General features: G+C 44.0%; 1 protein-coding gene across 6 annotated transcripts in view; it reads right to left on the bottom strand.

Annotated features, from left to right (window-relative positions):
- Positions 1-20,581, bottom strand: part of NCAM1 (neural cell adhesion molecule 1) — a 490,562-nt gene that overhangs the window by 468,969 nt on the left and 1,012 nt on the right. The window lies entirely within an intron of this gene.

Raw genomic sequence — 20,581 nt, 5'->3', positions numbered from 1 at the left:
TAGTTTTATCTAGAGAGATTAAAATGTCTTCTTGTGGCACTGAAAGAATCCTGTCCTAGAAAGATTGACAGGGTGGACATGAATGTGAGCAGCCTCTTCATTCCTCAGCACCCATGAAATCTACAGTATTAAGTTTGAGACACAGGGTGGACAGCAATGAGAGCAGCCTCTTCTCACCTCAGCCCACCAGTATCTTCAGTATTAGATCAGACAGACTAGTTGCACTGCAGTGTGAGCAGCCTCTTCTCACTTCAGTCTCCCTGTATCTCCAATATTCAATTAGACAGACTCGATGGATAGCAGTGAGAGCAGCCTCTTCTCACCTCAGCACACTCGTATTTTCAGTATTAGATCAGACAGACTAGGTGCACTGCAGTGTGAGCAGCCTCTTCTCACTTCAGTCTCCCTATATCTCCAATATTAGATCAGACAGACTGGGTGGACAGCATTGAGAGCAGCCTCTTCTCACCTCAGCCCACCAGTATCTTCAGTATTAGATCAGACAGACTAGTTGCACTGCAGTGTGAGCAGCCTCTTCTCACTTCAGTCTCCCTGTATCTCCAATATTCAATTAGACAGACTCGATGGATAGCAGTGAGAGCAGCCTCTTCTCACCTCAGCACACTCGTATTTTCAGTATTAGATCAGACAGACTAGGTGCACTGCAGTGTGAGCAGCCTCTTCTCACTTCAGTCTCCCTATATCTCCAATATTAGATCAGACAGACTGGGTGGACAGCAGTGAGAGCAGCCTCTTCTTACCTCAACACACCCGGTATCTACATTGTTAGATCAAACAGACTAGGTAGACTGCAGTGTGAGCAGCCTCTTCTCCCTTCAGTCTGCCTGTATCTCCAATATTAGATCAGACAGACTCGATGGATAGCAATGAAAGCAGCCTCTTCTCACTTCAGCACACCCAGTATCTCTAATATTAGATTAAACAGACTAGGCAGACAGCACTGAAAGCAGCTTCTTCTCACCTCAGCACACTCGGTATTTTCAGTATTAAATTAGCCAAACAGAGTGGACAGCAGTGTCAGCAGCCTCTTCTAATCTCAGCATTCCTGGTAGTTCCAGTATTAGATCAGACAAAATGGACAACAGAGTGAGCAATCGCAGTATTAGATATAAAATATATGGTGGACAGCAGTGTGAGCAGTCTCTTCTCACCCCAGCATCTCCAGTATTAGGTCAGAGAGACAGGGTGGACAGTAGTGTGAACGGTTTCTTCTCACACCAGAATTCCTGGTATCTCCAGTGTCGACTCACAATATTGACTGGAAACAAATCTTTCTACATATAAAGGGACATTGGGGACTTCCTACTGCACATGCTGAAAGGCATTCTAGGACAAGTGTCTATCAGCATAACTAAGAGGCCGCCATCATAATTCTATAGTGATTACCCACCTAGAAAAGGACTGTGATTTGCTAATTAAAAGTATTAAGTAATTTATTTTCAATGACATTTCATTTTGTTATTTATTTTTTTGTATTCCATTAACACCCCTTTAAACCTCCCGCAGTCTACTGTCCTCTGGGAGTTGTCAGTCACTGTTTACTTTACTCCTAGGTCTCTGGTGCTATATTCTTGTAGTTTTGATCCCGATCCTGACCTGACTTTTGACCCTGGCTTTATCTGTTCCTGTGATTCCCCCTGATTTTGACCTTGACTTGTTTAGTCTGCTCTTACTAAATTTCCGGTTCCTGCACAATGCTATTTCTCTGACTATATGGTTTTATCTGCTGTCTCTGTTCCTAGTTTTGTCACATTAAGGCTGCTTTCACACATCCGTTTTTTGCTGTCCGGCACAATCTGGCGAACTGCAGATAACTGCAGATTCACTTGAATGGGTGAGAGAGATACGGCTGTAGCAGAAAATCGCAGCATGCTGCCGCTTTTCTCGAATCCAGAATCTGGATGCGAGAAAAGCTGACTAACTGCTCTCCCTCATTGCCTCACATAGGTCCGAGTGCAATACGAGATTTTCTCGCATTGCACTTGACCGATTTTCACGCTTGCGTGAGCGTACCCTCATAGTGAGTGTCCTCTGGTCCTTAGTATTGTCTTTGGAAGGAAAAATTATACTTCATCCAAATATGTTAAGGAGGCACTCAGTGCACCCTTGACATGGCCAAACCATTCACCTTCCCACCTATTTGTTTTCCATCAACCTTTGCCTGTAGAGTGAGAAGGTGCAATGATCTGCTTCGCCATGGCAGGGGTGGCCCAAGCACATCATTACTATGTTTGAATAACAAATATTTGGGGTTTCTTTCATAACCAGAAACAAATTTTAACACTAATTTTAATCAAGGCTATATCCCATAAAAGGTGCAGTGCTTGGTCTGAACAGTCATTTTGTGCTGACAACCTCCCTTTTATTATACCAAAATAGCCAATTACAACAAACCCTACAGATTACTTAGCTAGCAGACAAAAACTGAGTACAAAATGTGGAAAACCGTCCCTTCTGCTAATTGTGAGGCGTCCTGTGTGTATTGTTACTATCCACGGTCAAATGTAATTTGGTAATAACAATTTTACACAGATACAAAGTTTCACAAAAGACCAATGACCCCAATCTACATAACAAATAAACAAGGCGCTTTTGACATTCTTCCTCATTATACTTGCATCACAAAAGAGGACTTCTCCGAATAAAGGCCTTTTGTGGAGCCACTCGAGGGGGATGGTAAACTGGGCCCTCCAATGCATTACTACTACCTAAAATCAAAGATTTGCATCATTGTTCTAAATATTGACTATTAAAATTACTCTTAATTACTTTATTTTATTAACTCAATTTATTGATAATTTACATTTCCATTGTAATCTCATTTATTAATCTTATTTAGTAAGTACAGTCTTCAAATAGTAATAGATGCACGCAGTACCATTTAAAGGGAACCATCAAATATTGATAAGGACCTAATTCCCTACAAAGTCGGGTATCTCGAATGGGCCAAGTATCAATTGCTAGGCTATTTGATTGACAGGTGCAACATGAGTGGGAATATATTGGTCGGGTATATGCTATCTATTCCTGCCCCTGTCGCCGTCATAGACTTTAATTCCGGTGCCTGCTCAATAGCATTTATCAGTACTGCAGCAAACTTTTCACTAACATGGCATCGGAGCCGGCGCCATATTTGTGAAGACTCTGTCTTTCTTCATTGGACTGATGGATGCGTGATGCGAGGGTGACACATGCACCCTCAGCTCTCGTTGTGACCGCGGGAGTGTGTGCGATCACAAGAGAAGTAGAAACTGCCAACTCTCGAGATCAGCTCCCTGCACATGACCGCAGACCGCACCCAGAAGACAAGCCTCACATACCCATCCCTGTAGGCTGGGGGGCATAAACATGGCTAGGGGGCATAGACATAACTAGAGGGTACATACATCACTGGGAGGTACAGACATGGCTGTGGGGCACACATCAATAGGGGCATATACACCACTGGGGCACAAACATCACTGCGGGGGCACATATAGCAGTCGGGGGCACATATAGCAGTCGGGGGCACATACAGCAGTCGGTGGCACATACAGCAGTCGGGGGCACAGACATAATTCTTGGGGATAAAAACATAATTGAGGGCACAGACATCACTGGGAGGGTCACAAACAGCACTGGGGGGATATATACACATCACTGGGGGGCACAGGCAGCACTGAAGGTATATACACATGAGTGGGAGGTACATACAGCATTGGGAGACATGTACAGAACTGGGGTCGCTGGGGCTGCCGCTCAATGTCTAAGTTCTGTGGGACAGAAGTGAATCTGTCTAACCCGCCCATAAAGTACATCCTAATCACGCTGGCAATGACCAGCATGAGGACCTAATCCTTTGGTGTATGTGCATGCAGCATTCAGTAGTGAACGCAAAGCATGTGTGGCTTTAAAGGGCAGGCAGCCAGCAAGATGCGGCTGCTTTCCTTGCACTGCTGTCCCCGGGAATCAGAAAAGGTCGTGCCGCCCACAGGCCGGAGGTTCCCCGCCCCTGATGTAGTGGATGAATTATCAAAACACTAGTTCATCAGATGCTTAGCCTGATTATGGAGGCCAGTACATTATTATGTTTGGCAGGACAGTCCTGTGTAAACTGAGGAAGTGTTAGTCCCCATACGCACACTGCAGTTTTGGAAGCTTTTTTTTCGGTGTATTTTGTGGTTAACTTTTAGTCACCACAAACTGCATGCTTTTCCTTCCCCAGCAAAGTCTATGAGATTCCTTTTTTTCTGGGCACAAAAATACAGCAAGTCAATTCTTTTTGTGTTTTTCCCTGGTTTTTCACTTATTGGTGATAAAAAAAAAAAAAAATCAACAAACGCATGGTCAAAAAAAGCATCGAAAATGCATAAAAAGCGCACCAAAAAATGCATGCGTTTTTTTCCCTACAAGATGCCTTTTTTTGGCCACAGGGTGCATTTTTGTGGTCACCACTAAAATGCAGTGTGCAGACAAAGCTTTACTGAAAAGCTACACATATAATGACAAAATGGGCAACCAAAATAGTCCCAGAGTTCAATCTTTGGAGACACCTTAACATAGCTACCTAAAAAAATAAAATACATCAACAGATGATGTTATTACTGTCCTCTCAGTGAGGGTCTGACAGCAGCGAGCCTCGCCAATCACTTGATTTATTGCAAAAGGTTAAACAAAAAAAATAATAAAGCCAACAGGGGTCAAAGTGTCACAGCATTTTCCTAGCGCCACGCTGGCAATCAGTAGAGGTCATAGTGGTCAAATCACCAACAATCAGACAGTGATGGCATATCCTAGCTATAATTGTTACGGTCTATTCTTAGACAACCCCTTTAATGAAGAAAAAAAAAACTTTAAAAAGCAATTGACTAACACAACATGAAGAATGCTCCTTTTACCCATGGGACCATTATAATTGCAACATGCAGGGGCTTTAAACCCTTAATAATATGTACGTATGGGTCTTGTCCTTTGCTTCATTGCAGGCTCACACGCCGATCCCGCATCTTTCCCTGCACATGTTGGCTGATCTCATCAGCCATGATCTGACTCTAACAGGTGCTGGAGGGGATCTGCGATCCAGCCGCGGCTGCTAATTAGTTAAATCCCACTGTCTCTTAGGGTACGCTCACGAGTGTATGACTTGGACGAGTGCAATGCGAAAAAATCTCGCATTGCACTCGGACCAATGTTATTCAATGAGGGAGAGCAGATGGTCAATTTTTTACCATCCAGATGTTGGATGAGAGAAAAGTCGCAGCATGCTGCGACTGTCAGCCAAAGACATGTCACTCGCACCTATATAAGTCTATGGGTGCGAGTGAAACATCGGACTGCACTCAGATGACATTCAAGTGTAGTGTGATAATTGCATCAGCAAACAATGGAGTAGATAGGGAGAGTAATCCCAATCTCTCCTCCGCAGAGCGCCCAACCTCTCCTCCGCAGAGCGCCCAACCTCTCCTCCGCAGAGCGCCCAACCTCTCCTCCGCAGAGCGCCCAACCTCTCCTCCGCAGAGCGCCCAACCTCTCTTCCGCAGAGCGCCCAACCTCTCCTCCGCAGAGCGCCCAACCTCTCCTCCGCAGAGCGCCCAACCTCTCCTCCGCAGAGCGCCCAACCTCCTCTCCGCAGAGCGCCCAACCTCCTCTCCGCAGAGCGCCCAACCTCTCCTCCGCAGTGCGCCCAACCTCTCCTCCGCAGTGCGCCCAACCTCTCCTCCGCAGAGCGCCCAACCTCTCCTCCGCAGAGCGCCCAACCTCCTCTCCGCAGAGCGCCCAACCTCTCCTCCGCAGAGCGCCCAACCTCTCCTCCGCAGTGCGCCCAACCTCTCCTCCGCAGAGCGCCCAACCTCTCCTCCGCAGAGCGCCCAACCTCTCCTCCGCAGCGCCCAACCTCTCCTCCGCAGAGCGCCCAACCTCTCCTCCGCAGAGCGCCCAACCTCTCCTCCGCAGAGCGCCCAACCTCTCCTCCGCAGAGCGCCCAACCTCTCCTCCGCAGAGCGCCCAACCTCCTCTCCGCAGAGCGCCCAACCTCTCCTCCGCAGAGCGCCCAACCTCTCCTCCGCAGTGCGCCCAACCTCTCCTCCGCAGTGCGCCCAACCTCTCCTCCGCAGAGCGCCCAACCTCTCCTCCGCAGAGCGCCCAACCTCCTCTCCGCAGAGCGCCCAACCTCTCCTCCGCAGAGCGCCCAACCTCTCCTCCGCAGTGCGCCCAACCTCTCCTCCGCAGAGCGCCCAACCTCTCCTCCGCAGAGCGCCCAACCTCTCCTCCGCAGAGCGCCCAACCTCTCCTCCGCAGCGCCCAACCTCTCCTCCGCAGCTAAGATCCGTTTGCAGAATCGGATCACAATTCCATGACACTCCGCTCATGCTCGCAACACCGCAAGAGCCGATGGCGATTAGTATATCGCAACCGTTGCTCTCGCGTACGATCGTGTGACTCCAGCCTTACAGTGGGATTTAACACGTGCCAGGTGGGAGCAAGTAATTTCCCGCTCCCATCAACGGCCCTGTGGCGTGAATGCATGCGCCGAGGGGTTATTATGACAGGTGGGAGACAGCTGATGGCCCCTGTGTCCGTTACTATAGTCCTCCTGTGAACATCGGCTGTGAGCGACATTCATAGGAGTTGGTGATTTCTACTCTACACAGAGCAGTGAGGATGCCCTGCTCTGTACAGCACAAACGACCAGATAATCGCAGCTTCATGCCCCCCTAAGAAGACTAGTAAAAACAATAAAAGTAAAAAAAAAAAAAAAGTTTTAAAAAATAGGAAGAAATAAAACAACGTAAGTTCAAATCATCCTCTTTTACCCCACTGAAAATTAAACAAAATAATTTACATATTTTGTATTGCTGCATTCAGAAATGTCCGATTTATCAAAAAATATCAAATAAATTAATCCAATCAGTAAACAGCATAACGAGAATAAAATGTGAAAACGGCAGAATTGCAGATTCTCAGCAAAAAGAAGTGTAAAAACAGGCGATGAGAACATCATCTATACCTTAAAATAATATAAATAATATCATCAGCTCGGGGCAAAAAAAACCAAGAAAGTTGTGAAAAAACAAAAAGCGAAAGTTTTTTATTTTTTCAAACTTTTGGAATTTTTTCCACCACTTAAATAAAACAAAAACTGTACATGTTTGGTATCTATGTAATGGTACTGACCTGGAGAATAATACTGACAGGTCAGTTTTATGGTAAAAGGAATTCTGTAAATAAAAAAACAAAAAAACTATTGCAGAATTTCACTTTTTTTTCCCCTTATTTGGAATACTTGGATTTTTTTTTCACAGCTTACCATTACATGATATGATAAAATGAATGGTGTAATTCAAAAGTACAACTCATTCCGCAAAAAACAAGCGCAAACACGCCTATATTGGCAGAAAATACAACTCATCCCACAAAAAAAACCCTCACACAACTAGATCAATAGAAAAATAAAAAAGTAATGGCACTTGAAATAAAGGGAGGAAAAACCAAAGGCGCAAAAAGGAAAAATCGCCCGCTCCTGAAGGGAGTTGACGTGTTTTGTTGTCGATCAGCAGACTGCAGGCTGCCATTTGAAGCAGTCTGTATTGGACAGGAGCCCAAAGCCTGGATCAATGATTATTCCGTCATTCATTTTTTGTTCTGTTGGATTTGTATATTTTTTTTGTCCTTACTAAAAAAAAATATTCTAACCTAAAGCATTTTTCACATACCGTATTTTTCGGTTTATAAGTCGCCCCGGATTATAAGACGCACCCCAAATTTAGAGGAGGAAAATAGGAAAAAATATTTTTTTATGTTAAAATGAGGGTCCATCTTATAATCGTAGTGCGTCTTAATCCTAATGCTCACTAGGGGGGAGCGGCGGTGGGGGAGCGGCTCAGGAAGGTCACAGGAGGCAGGGTCAGCGATGCTGCGGGCTCAGACGAGGGGGTGTTGCGTCCCAAGAGGGTCAGTGATTGGAGGGTCGGCGATACTGTGGCCTCAGGGGTGCAGTGGCGGGTGCCATTGATCTGCTGGCATGCTGCAAGGGTGTCACTGCAGTGGAGCGACTTAAGAGGGTCAAAGGATGGAGTGTTGGGGTGTCGCTGCGGGCGCCTGATCTGACTGCGGGCTCCAATGAATCGCCCACGGTGTACGTGATGGACTTGAAGTGCAGAGGTGGCGCGTGCGCAGAAAGGCCTCCACGGCCATTTTCTTGAAGTCCATTGCGTCAATCTGCGCACGCACCACCCTCCGCAGCCATTTTGTTGAAGTTCATTGCGTCAACCGCAGTCAGAACAGACGTCCGCTGCAACACTGCCGATCCTGCCTCCTATGACCCCACTCCACCACCACCACCGCCCCAGTAAGACATATCAGCATTGTAAGATGCACCCCCATTTTACCCCAGTTTTGGGAGCAAAAAGTGTGTGTTACAATAATAATAATAATAATAATAATAATAATATTTATTCATTTATATAGCCCTATTAATTCCACAGCGCATTACATACATTGGCAACTCTGTCCCCATTGGGGCTCACAATCTAAATTCCCTATCTGTATGTTTTTGGAGTGTGGGAGAAAACCCACGTAAACACGGGGAGAACATACAAACTCTTTGCAGATAGTGTCCTTGGTGGGATTTGAACCCAGGACCCCAGCGCTGCAAGACTGCAGTGCTAACCACTGAGCAACCACAAGACTGCAGTGCTAACCACTGAGCCACCACAAGACTGCAGTGCTAACCACTGAGCCACCACAAGTCTGCAGTGCTAACCACTGAGCCACCACAAAGACTGCAGTGCTAACCACTGAGCCACCACAAGACTGCAGTGCTAACCACTGAGCAACCACAAGACTGCAGTGCTAACCACTGAGCCACCACAAGACTGAAGTGCTAACCACTGAGCCACCGTGCCGACCTAACCAGAAAATATGGTATATGCGTAAAAAAAATATAAACTCTAAATAATTTAATATCGATATCAAATTTACTCCCAAAATAAAATAAAAACACAGTGAATATAATTTGCGTCTTTGGAAAATAACATATTATTTGTAAAAGAGGCCAAGCCAAACGCGCCAAATACTGTTTCAGTCAGTCAACCTTCAACCACAGGCCTACTAAACAAATAGCTATAATTTATTTATTTATACATAGATCATAATATAAAAGAGAAAATCCACTGATGAATTGTTGACAGATCTGGCATATTAAATGAGACAGCCATAGAAAATAATAATTAGGACAATAAATAGCTCGTTAGCGTGGTACAGGGGAGAACATGAAAACTTTGTATTCATACAATTATTTTAATGATATCATTTGTCTAAAAATAAAATAAGAATAATGATAATAATAACAACATAATTCAATAATAATAATAATAATAATAATAATAGTCCTTTCCTATCAATAATAAAGCAATGGGGAACATGATGTCCTGTAGTGTAAACTCTACATTACAGACATTGCCGCCATTTTTAAAACTTTTGCCCTCATTAACGTAAGCCAATTAATTTTTTTCCACTTGATACCAGCTGGGAATTCTCTCCTTTTATCTTATGCTATAAGCATATGAGATACTATCTATATATACACATGCTTGGAGCAGGGGCTCATGTTGTTATTCGTAATATTTTTATTAATATTTTTCACTGTCTTTCAGATATAAATTTGGAAACCTACAATGTACAATCATTTAAAGCCCAGGCAGGACCAGAGCTCTGGTTATTATATAGGACTAATCTACTTAACACAAACAGATCCAATCACAGGTTAATTCCCAGGGCTCCCAGTCTTAACACCTACAAGCAAAACAGCCTTCAGCGTCACTATAAAGAATGTATGCAGACGAAAAGTATCCATGTAATGACACAGAATATCATCCTAGGGGGGCTACAGCAAACTTGTTACATTGGTGATGATGAGCTGTTACCTCCAGCAAAGTTACCTACAACCACTGCATTCCACTACTAGGAAATTGATGACCTAAGCTTGATCAGATATATAATTTTATATATATATATTGCAATTTTCACACTGATGACCTGTAGGTGTATGGGGCTCCTACTTCTTGTTTTTCACAGACTAAATTAGACTCTGTTCAGAGGTCTTATCTGTGCATTCTCTAATCTAGGCAAAGGTTACTGAAGGTTACTGTGAGTGGAGGAGGAGGAAGTGAGCTGTGACATCACCTATTGTGAATGGTGGATCCTGTATTATTTGCTGTATATAGAGGTGTTATCAGTCATTGTATAGGAGGAGGAGGAGGTGAGCTGCGACATCACCTATTCTGAATAGTGGATCCTGTGTTATCTGCTGTATATAGAGGTGTTATCAGTCACTGTAAAGGACATTGAGGAAGTGAGCTGTGACATCACCTATTGTGAATAGTGGATCCTGTGTTATGTACTGTATATAAAGATGTTATCAGTCATTGTACAGGAGGGGGAGGAGGTGAGATGTGACATCACCTATTGTGAATGGAGCGTTATCTACTGTATAAAGAGGTGTTATCAGTCATTGTATAGGAGGAGGAGGTGAGCTGCAACATCACCTATTCTGAATAGTGGATCCTGTGTTATCTACTGTATATAGAGGTGTTATCACCCTTAGAGGAGGGAGGAGGTGAGCTGTGATATTACCTATCGTGAATGATGAATCCTGTGTTATGTACTGTATATAAAGATGTTATCAGTCATTGTACAGGACATTGAGGAAGTGAGCTGTGACATCACCTATTGTGAATGGTGGATCCTGTGGTATGTACTGTATATAAAGGTGTTATCAGTCATTGTACAAGAGGTGGAGGAGGTGAGCTGTGACCTCACTTATTGTGAATGGTAGATCCTTTGTTATCTGCTGTATATAGAGGTGTTATCAGTCATTGAGCAGGAGGTGAGCTGTGACATCGTCTATTGTGAAGTGCTATCAGTCATTGTACAGGAGGGGGAGAAGTGAGCTGTGACGTCATCTATTGTGACTGATGGATTCTTTGTTTTCTACAGGATCCTGTACTGTATATAGAGGTGGCACCAGTGGTATATAGAGGTGCTACCTTTAATTGTAATCCTGTTATTAATGATACTGAAATTGATAAAAAGCCTTCTATACAGAACAAAAAAGTCAAAGTCTGATGCTAGGCCTAGTAGACAAAGAAATTTACAAGATTTCTGATTTTTTAAGTTGATAGAAATAAGATTTTTTTTTTTTCAAAAATTAAATTTACCATAAAAACCTAAACAACGAGTCCTTTTCAGATAACTCATTCCCTTTAAAGGGAACCTGTCACCAGAATTTTCGCTATTAAACGAAAACAATCCCCTTCTGCAGCTCCTGGGCTGCGTTCTAGAAAGGTTCCTCTTGCTACTGGCCCCCCTTTCAGACCTAAATAACAACTTTATAAAATCTTACCTTTTGCTATGGTAATGAGGTGTGCTGGCCCTGGGGGCGGACTGTATTTCGTCTGTTATCCCCCCCTCCTGCCGCTGTTCGCCGTCCCCCGGTGTTCATTTACATAGATGAGGCCGCCACCCTCATCTTTTGCAGTGCTCTGGGAGTCTCGCGCATGCGCAGTGGCACTATCGCGGGACTGAGCACTGTTTTCAAAACACGAGCGCCGGTGATGTTATTGCGCAGGCGCGAGATTATGGGCGGCGCTGTGAATGTCATCACCAGCGTCGTCCAAGTACCCGTCCATAATCTCGTGCCCACGCTTTTAACCATTTTGGCCATTGCTTATTTTTATCATCCCCGTTTACCTTTTTTTGAAAACAGTGCTCGGTCCCGTGATAGTGCCACTGCGCATGCGCGAGACTCCCGGAGCACTGCAGAAGATGAGGGCGGCGGCCTCATCTATGTAAAGTAACATTGGGGGACGACGAACAGCGGCAGGAGGGGGGATAACAGACGCAATACAGCCCGCCCCCGGGGCCAGCAAACCTTATTACCATAGCAAAAGGTAATATTTTATAAAGTGTTTATTTAGGTCTGAAAGGGGGGCCAGTAGCAAGAGGAACCTTTCTAGAATGCAGCCCAGGAGCTGCAGAAGGGGATTCTTTTAGTTTAATAGCGAAAATTCTGGTGACAGGTTCCCTTTAAGGCAGCTTGAAATCTTCCCACTTGGTTTTGTTTTTCTGGATGAATGCTCCAAAAAAGACTTGTGCAAGTTCCTGGACTGCAAAGCAGCAAACATTGTATCAATGAGCTGTGTGAGTTAAATATTTACAAGGAAACAGTTATTTGGAATATTTAGAGGAAACTTGGCCAAATAAACATACTTTCATCATACATAGACTTGTTTTCTCTAACGTGAACCCCAAGGGACAGTCCTTGCTGTGTCTGAAGCTCATTTTTTTCACAACTCCCTGCAGACGGATTGCAGCAGGTGCTGCAAGTTTCAACCCCCCACTCCCACATCAATTGCTTCAGCTTTTCCCTCCTGTCCCAAACAAATTATATAAACCCTTTTTTTATGCAAACACTTTTTTTTATTTTTATTTTATTTTTTTTTTATTTTAATGCAAACCATTTTTTTATTTATTTTAATGCAAACCCTTTTTATTTTTATTTATTTATTTTTTTATTTTAATATATTTTTAATATTTTTTATTTTAATGCAAACCCTTTTTTTATTTTTATTTTAATGCAAACCCTTTTTTTATTTTAATTCAAACCATTTTTTTTTATTTTAAAGCAAACCCTTTTTTATTTTTATTTTTTATTTTAATGCAAACTTTTTTATTTTTTTATTTTTATGCAAACCCTTTTATTTTTAATGTATTTATTTTTTTATTTTAATATATTTTTAATATTTTTTATTTTTATGCAAATTCTTTTTTTTATTTTAATTCAAACAATTTTTTATGTTTTTATTTTAAAGCAAACCCTTTTTTATTTTTTATTTTATTGCAAACTTTTTTATTATTTTTATTTCTTTATTTTAATGCAAACCCTTTTTTTAATTTTTATGTATTTATTCATTTTAATGCACACAGCTCAGATGCAATTAAAAATGAGAATATTTTGCAAATTCTTTACATAAGTTTCTGTAAAATCGAAATTTTAATGAAAAACATATTCACGCAATACTAGTTAAAATCATTACATCCAGATGCTCAGTTAAGGTTACGATAATGTACACCTCATTTTTTATTTTATTTTATTTTTAAAGCCCTATTTTTGCACAGATGCCCTTTTTCCCCTAAAGCGCAGGGGGATTGAGAGGGAAGAAAAAAAAAAAAGCCATCTGCTTGCCCTATAAATCACCTCTGAAAAGTCCTAAAAGGTTGTAACAAACACAAGGGTAAATGAAGGCATTGTCATGCCAGGGTGACTACTTGTAGGGAAGGAGCAAAAGGTCAAAACTGTTGTAGAATACAATGCATTCAAATCCATTATGCACGAGCTTTTATTTCCTTCTCCTTTGTCCTAGTCCAGCCCCTATAGGCCCCTATATGTTACAATAACCTAACCTACAAGTCATCCTCTTCAGATCATGCAGGTGTATGCGATTGCGCGGCCATTGACGTCTCCACCCAAACTGTATCAGCTCACTTCCATTTGTGCTGTACACACAGAGGAGGGTTACCAGGGTTACCAGGGTTACCAGGTACGCTCCTCCTTGGGTATACCTCTTGGTTGGTTTCTCAGTTTAGTACCCACCACAAGCAGAAAAAAATGTCCAATATCACACGGTACAACATCATGCCATAAATGGCCCAGATGGTAAAAATATATGTATATATATATATATATATATATATATATATATATATATATAAAAACAGAATTGCAGATTTGCTATCACTCCGAAAAATGCTATAAAAAAAAAAAAAAATGAAAATTTCACATGTGTCCTGAATTGGTATCAACAAAACTACAGCTTGCATTGAGGAAAAGAACATAAAAAATAGTCCAAGCGGAGGTCTGGTCTAGCCAAGGAAAAATATTTGAGTACTCAAGTCGCGCCCATCCCCACGTCCAACTTGTCTAGAAAAATGCTCAAGTTCCCTATTGACTATATTCGGGTACTCAAGTCGATCCCGTCCGAGCATCTTCCTGCACATTATGAGTACCGAGCCCTCAAGCATGGTAGTGCTCCGTCATCATTAGTTACAAGTACCAAGCACCAAAGCATGGTAGTGCTCGCTCATCACTAGTTACGAGTACTGAGCACCCGAGCATGGTAGTGCCCGCTCATCACTAGTTACGAGTACTGAACACCCGAGCATGGTAGTTCTCACTCATCACTAGTTACCAGTACAGAGCACCCGAGCATGGTAGTGCCCGCTCATCACTAGTTACGAGTACTGAGCACCCGAGCATGGTAGTGCCCGCTCATCACTAGTTACGAGTACTGAGCACCCGAGCATGGTAGTGCCCGCTCATCACTAGTTATGAGTACTGAGCACCCAAGCATGGTAGTGCTCGCTCATCACTAGTTACCACTACTGAGTACCTGAGCATGGTAGTGCCCGCTCATCACTAGTTACGAGTACTGAGCACCCGAGCATGGTAGTGCCCTCTCATCACTAGTTATGAGAACTGAGCACCAAAGCATGGTAGTGCTTGCTCATCACTAGTTACGAGTACTGAGCACCCGAGCATGGTAGTGCCCGCTCATCACTAGTTACGAGTACTGAGCACCCGAGCATGGTAGTGCCCGCTCATCACTAGTTACGAGTACAGAGCACCTGAGCATGGTAGTGCCCGCTCATCACTAGTTACGAGTACTGAGCACCCGAGCATGGTAGTGCCCGCTCATCACTAGTTACGAGTACTGAGCACCCGAGCATCGTAGTGCCCGCTCATCACTAGTTACGAGTACAGAGCACCTGAGCATGGTAGTGCCCGCTCATCACTAGTTACGAGTACTGAGCACCCGAGCATGGTAGTGCCGCTCATCACTAGTTACGAGTACTGAGCACCCGAGCATGGTAGTGCCCGCTCATCACTAGTTACGAGTACTGAGCACCTGAGCATGGTAGTGCCCGCTCATCACTAGTTACGAGTACTGAGCACCCGAGCATGGTAGTGTCCGCTCATCACTAGTTACGAGTACTGAGCACCCGAGCATGGTAGTGCCCACTCATCACTAGTTACGAGTACTGAGCACCTGAGCATGGTAGTGCTCACTCATCACCAGTTACGAGTACTGAGCACCTGAGCATGGTAGTGCTCACTCATCACTAGTTACGAGTACTGAGCACCCGAGCATGGTAGTGCTCACTCATCACTAGTGTACCGAGCACCTGAGCATGGTAGTGCTCACTCATCACTAGTTCCAAGTACAGAGCACCTGAGCATGGTAGTGCCCGCTCATCACTAGTTACGAGTACCAAGTACCCAAGCATGGTAGTGCTCACTCATCACTAATAATAAACACTATACAAGTTAGTGTTTAATCGTACTGACCTGGGGAGTCATATTGCCAAGTCACCTTATAAACAAAACATACAAAAACAATGTTGTGATTGTAGGGCGGGGGGTGGTTGCCACTTGAATTCTTTTTCCCTTTTTTGTACATTAGGGTAAAATGAGCTATGTCATTCAAAATTAAACAAAAAATAATCTCAGAGATGGCTATGTCGAAGGAAAAATTAGAAAAAAATGTTATGGATGATGAAAGAATAGGAGAAACAGAAAGGAAATGAAAGAGCAAAAACGAAAAATTGCCAGGTATGTAAGGGATCAAAGGAGTAATCCAATCTCATGTATTGAGAGCTTGATCAGCCGGGGTAACACCTCTCAGATACAGAGACTCCAGGGGACACCACACTGTCTCACTTTACAGCAGGGACCAAAAAATGTATTTGATGGCATTCCATTTAGGCGAATCCAGTAAAATGGTGGCCTCCGCCTCAGTGTCCGGGTACTCCTTCTGTTCTTCTAGCGTTACATTACGACGATGAGGCCAAGTTAAGGTCTGTGATTATTAGCATTATACATGGTCACATAACCTTCTAACCCACAAGAAGGCATCAGGCCAATCGCAGGCCGCAGACTGATCTCAGATACCAAAAGTATGAAAGATCGGCACTGAAGGGGAGCGATGGTGGTGAGGATTGGAAAGTATAAAGACCTTCAGGAAAAATGTTCAAGCTTCCCATTGACTTCCATTATACTCAGTACACGAGTCACGTCCATCCGAGCATCCGACTGCTCTTTACGAGTACCGAGCACCCAAGCATGTAGGGCTCACTCATCACTATTTGAAACCCTTCCTTCCCATGATTTGTGGCAGTTTCAGTTCCTACCATGTTTCCTCGCATTGAATATGTCGGACGAATATGAACAAATTTAGCCAAATCAAATTTTGGGAAATTCATTCATCTCTATCTGCAGCACTATAGAAGTCTGGTGGTGCCTTCATTTTCAGGTTCGTTGAAAGTCTTAGATGGTCATAGACAACCATGATCATAAAGTGATGGCATATCTTTAACGACTTCTTCCCAGCATTGAAAGCTATTACCTATCCAAAGGAAAGAGAACTTTCTGAAAGGTGAGGGTCTGTCCACTGGAACCCCAACAGTCCAAATAACCTGGATTCTACCAGATGCTCCCTATTGAGTGGTGGCCCAATTGTGAATAAGATGGCGTGCATACTCAAAGGGGTTGTCCAGTGAAAACACGTTATCACCTATCCACAGAAGAAGTGATAACTTATTGATAGGTGGGGGCCCAGCCACATTCATCAAAACCAATGGGTAGAACAGGAAACCTAATAAAGTGGCAGTGGACATGCTTGACTTCAACGTGTCTGGCCCCATAAGAAATGAATGGAGCAGTGGTTGGGCATCCAACCTGCCACACCATTTTGTAACCAGGATAAAAGCTTTCCGTCTAGGTTAAAAATGTTGACGTCTTCTGACTGGAGGAGTCCTAATGGTTGGACCCTCACCGATAACTAAGTCACCACCTATCCGGTGGAAAGGTTACAAGTACTGATGAGTGAGCACTACCATGTTCGGGTGTTCGGTACTCGTAACCAGTTATTATTATTATTATTATTTATAGAGCACCATTAATTCCATGGTGCTGTACATGAGAAGGGGTTACATACAGAATACATACACAAGTTACAATAGACAGACTAGTACAGAGGCAAGAGGGCCCTACCCTTGCGGGCTTACATTCTATAGGATTTTGGGGAGGAGACAGTTATGAGTGAGCACTACCATGCTCGGGTGCTCGGTACTCGTAACTAGTGATGAGCGGGCACTACCATGCTCGGGTGCTCGGTACTCGTAACTAGTGATGAGCGGGCACTACCATGCTCAGGTGCTCAGTACTGGTAACTAGTGATGGGCGGGCACTACCATGCTCGGGTGCTCAGTACTGGTAACTAGTGATGAGCGGGCACTACCATGCTCAGGTGCTCAGTACTCGTAACTAGTGATGAGCGGGCACTACCATGCTCGGGTGCTCAGTACTCGTAACTAGTGATGAGCGGGCACTACCATGCTCGGGTGCTCTGTACTCGTAACTAGTGATGAGCGAGCACTACCATGCTCAGGTGCTCAGTACTCGTAACTAGTGATGAGCGGGCACTACCATGCTCGGGTGCTCAGTACTCGTAACTAGTGATGAGCGGGCACTACCATGCTCGGGTGCTCTGTACTCGTAACTAGTGATGAGCGAGCACTACCATGCTCGGGTGCTCAGTACTCGTAACCAGTGATGAGCGGGCACTACCATGCTCGGGTGCTCGGTACTCATAACTAGTGATGAGCGAGCACTACCATGCTCGGGTGCTCAGTACTCGTAACCAGTGATGAGCGGGCACTACCATGCTCGGGTGCTCAGTACTCGTAACCAGTGATGAGCGGGCACTACCATGCTCGGGTGCTCAGTACTCGTAACTAGTGATGAGCGAGCACTACCATTCTTGGGTGCTCGGTACTTTTAACTAGTGATAAGTGAGTAATACCATGCTAGGTACTCATAACCAGTGATGAGCGAGCACAGCCATGCTCGGGTGTTCTACACTCATAACTAGTGATAAGCGAGCACTGCCATCCTCGGGTGCTCTGTAGTCATAACATGTGATGAGCGGGCACTACCATGTTCGGGTGCTCGGTACTCGTAACTAGTGATGAGCGGGCACTACCATGCTCGGGTGCTCAATAATCGTAACTAGTGATGAGCGGGCACTACCATGCTCAGGTGCTCAGTACTCGTAACTATTGATGAGCGGGCACTACCATGTTCAGGTGCTCGGTACTCGTAACTAGTGATGAGTGGGCACTACCATGCTCGGGTGCTCTGTACTAGTAACTAGTGATGAGCGGGCACTACCATGCTCAGGTGCTCAGTACTGGTAACTAGTGATGAGTGGGCACTACCATGCTCGGGTGCTCTGTACTCGTAACTAGTGATGAGCGGGCACTACCATGCTCAGGTGCTCGGTACTCGTAACTAGTGATGAGTGGGCACTACCATGCTCAGGTGCTCGGTACTCGTAACTAGTGATGAGTGGGCACTACCATGCTCGGGTGCTCAGTACTAGTAACTAGTGATGAGCGGGCACTACCATGCTCAGGTGCTCAGGACTGGTAACTAGTGATGAGCGGGCACTACCATGCTCGAGTGCTCGGTACTCATAACTAGTGATGAGCGGGCACTACCATGCTCAGGTGTTCAGTACTCGTAACTAGTGATGAGCGGGCACTACCATGCTCAGGTGTTCAGTACTCGTAACTAGTGCTGAGCGGGCACTACCATGCTCGAGTGCTCGGTACTAGTAACTAGTGACAAGTGAGCACTACCATGCTCGGGTGCTCTGTAGTCATAACATGTGATGAGCGGGCACTATCATGTTCGGGTGCTTGGTACTTGTAACTAGTGATGAGCGGGCACTACCATGCTCGGGGGCTCGGTACTTGTAACTAGTGAGTGGGCACTACCATCAGTGGGCACTACCATCAGTGGGCACTACCATGCTTGGGTGTTTGGTACTAGTAATGAGCAGGTGGATGCTCAGATGGGCGCGACTTGTGTACCGAGCTTGGGTACTTGAGTAGCGCCCATCTGAGCATCCACCTGTTCATTACAAGTACTGAGCACCAGAACATGGTACTCACTCAACACTAATTATAGGTTATTGCCATTGGGCACCCCCTTTCAAAAATGTAAAAAAGTACAAATTCGGGGCAGGTTAGGGTGGTCTTCTCAAAGATGTGGTCTTTTCCTGATTATATATATATATATATATATATATATATATATATATGTATATATATATATATATATGTACATATATATATATATATATATATATATATATATATATGTACATATATAGGTGTGTATATATAGGTACACATACATATTATATATATGTGTGTGTGTGCATATTTATGTATATAGATATAATAAATAAATATATTATATATATATATATATATATATATATATATATATATATATATATATTATATATATATATATATATATAAATATATTTTTTTTTTCTTGTATTTTCCAGCTTCACCTTTCAACGTCTTTTGGTGTCTCAACTTTCATTGATGTCCTAATACATATTTCTCCACCATCTTTCTTATTTCCTTTATACACCTTTCACCACATTAATAATAGTAATTATTATTCCTTTTCTGCACAGTTCCCCATAACAATTCTTTATTTTCAGCCTGAACAAGCTGGGGAGGTAGAAATCCCTCATCTTGCCTCCTCACCACCACCCTCCTCGGTGCATGAGGCGATGCATGAGGTGATGAGGAGAGCAGCGCTTTCCTCACTGAGGAGACGGACGTAACGTTGTCCCTGGGAAGAAGAAGAAACATTTCCCGCCCATGAAGGTCACGGCTGATAGGCTGAAAGAGGAAAGATGTGGCGCATGCGCAGAAGAGCCTCCACCCTCAGGGCGCGCACCGAGCTCGTCGTCGTCGTTACCTACCGGCAGCTGCACAATGCAGAGAGCCGAGCTCCGTGCGTGCAGACATAAGCGCAGAATGGCGGCTTCTCCCCTTCCCTTAGCTGTATTGTGAATAAATCATGTCTCTCCATCAATTACCACAGTAAAAATAGTGAAATATGACAAAAACCGTCCATGTATGAATTACCTCAGGTGCTCGGATACTGCGACATAGCAAGAAATATAACATATATGTCGTGTCATGAAGAAATGGCGTACATGTAACGACTTATTCTGAGGGAAAGTGGTGCATATCTGTAGATGCCACCTGCCCTCCTCCTCCTCCTCCATTTTAGTCAGTATCCAGTGTGTGTCCATTCCTTACCACAGCACTGCACTGTTGCAATGTGTTTGGCATTTTTCACACCAACCTCAATGGCATAAACAAGTATGAGCTTCCAATGGAGGGGGGCATCACCCAAAACACCATTTTTTTACAGCCCTATACATTAAATAAGCATCTCCCTCCCCCTTCTTCCCAAAAAAAAATCCCCCAAAACCTCATATACACATCCAATGCAAGCTGCAACCATCATCAAATCTGTCAGATGAGGGAGTCCACCCCAAGCCTTTCATTTATTCTCACAGCTTGGGTACCAACCACAAAAACTTGCCAAAATTGAAGTTCTGGAAGCCACAAAATACATAGATATAAAGAA

The sequence above is a fragment of the Anomaloglossus baeobatrachus genome, chromosome 11 (assembly GCF_048569485.1).
Source record: "Anomaloglossus baeobatrachus isolate aAnoBae1 chromosome 11, aAnoBae1.hap1, whole genome shotgun sequence".
Classification (NCBI taxonomy): Eukaryota; Metazoa; Chordata; class Amphibia; order Anura; family Aromobatidae; genus Anomaloglossus; species Anomaloglossus baeobatrachus.
The sequence above is the reverse complement of the archived record's forward strand: the minus strand, read 5'-3'. Positions and strand labels throughout refer to the sequence as shown.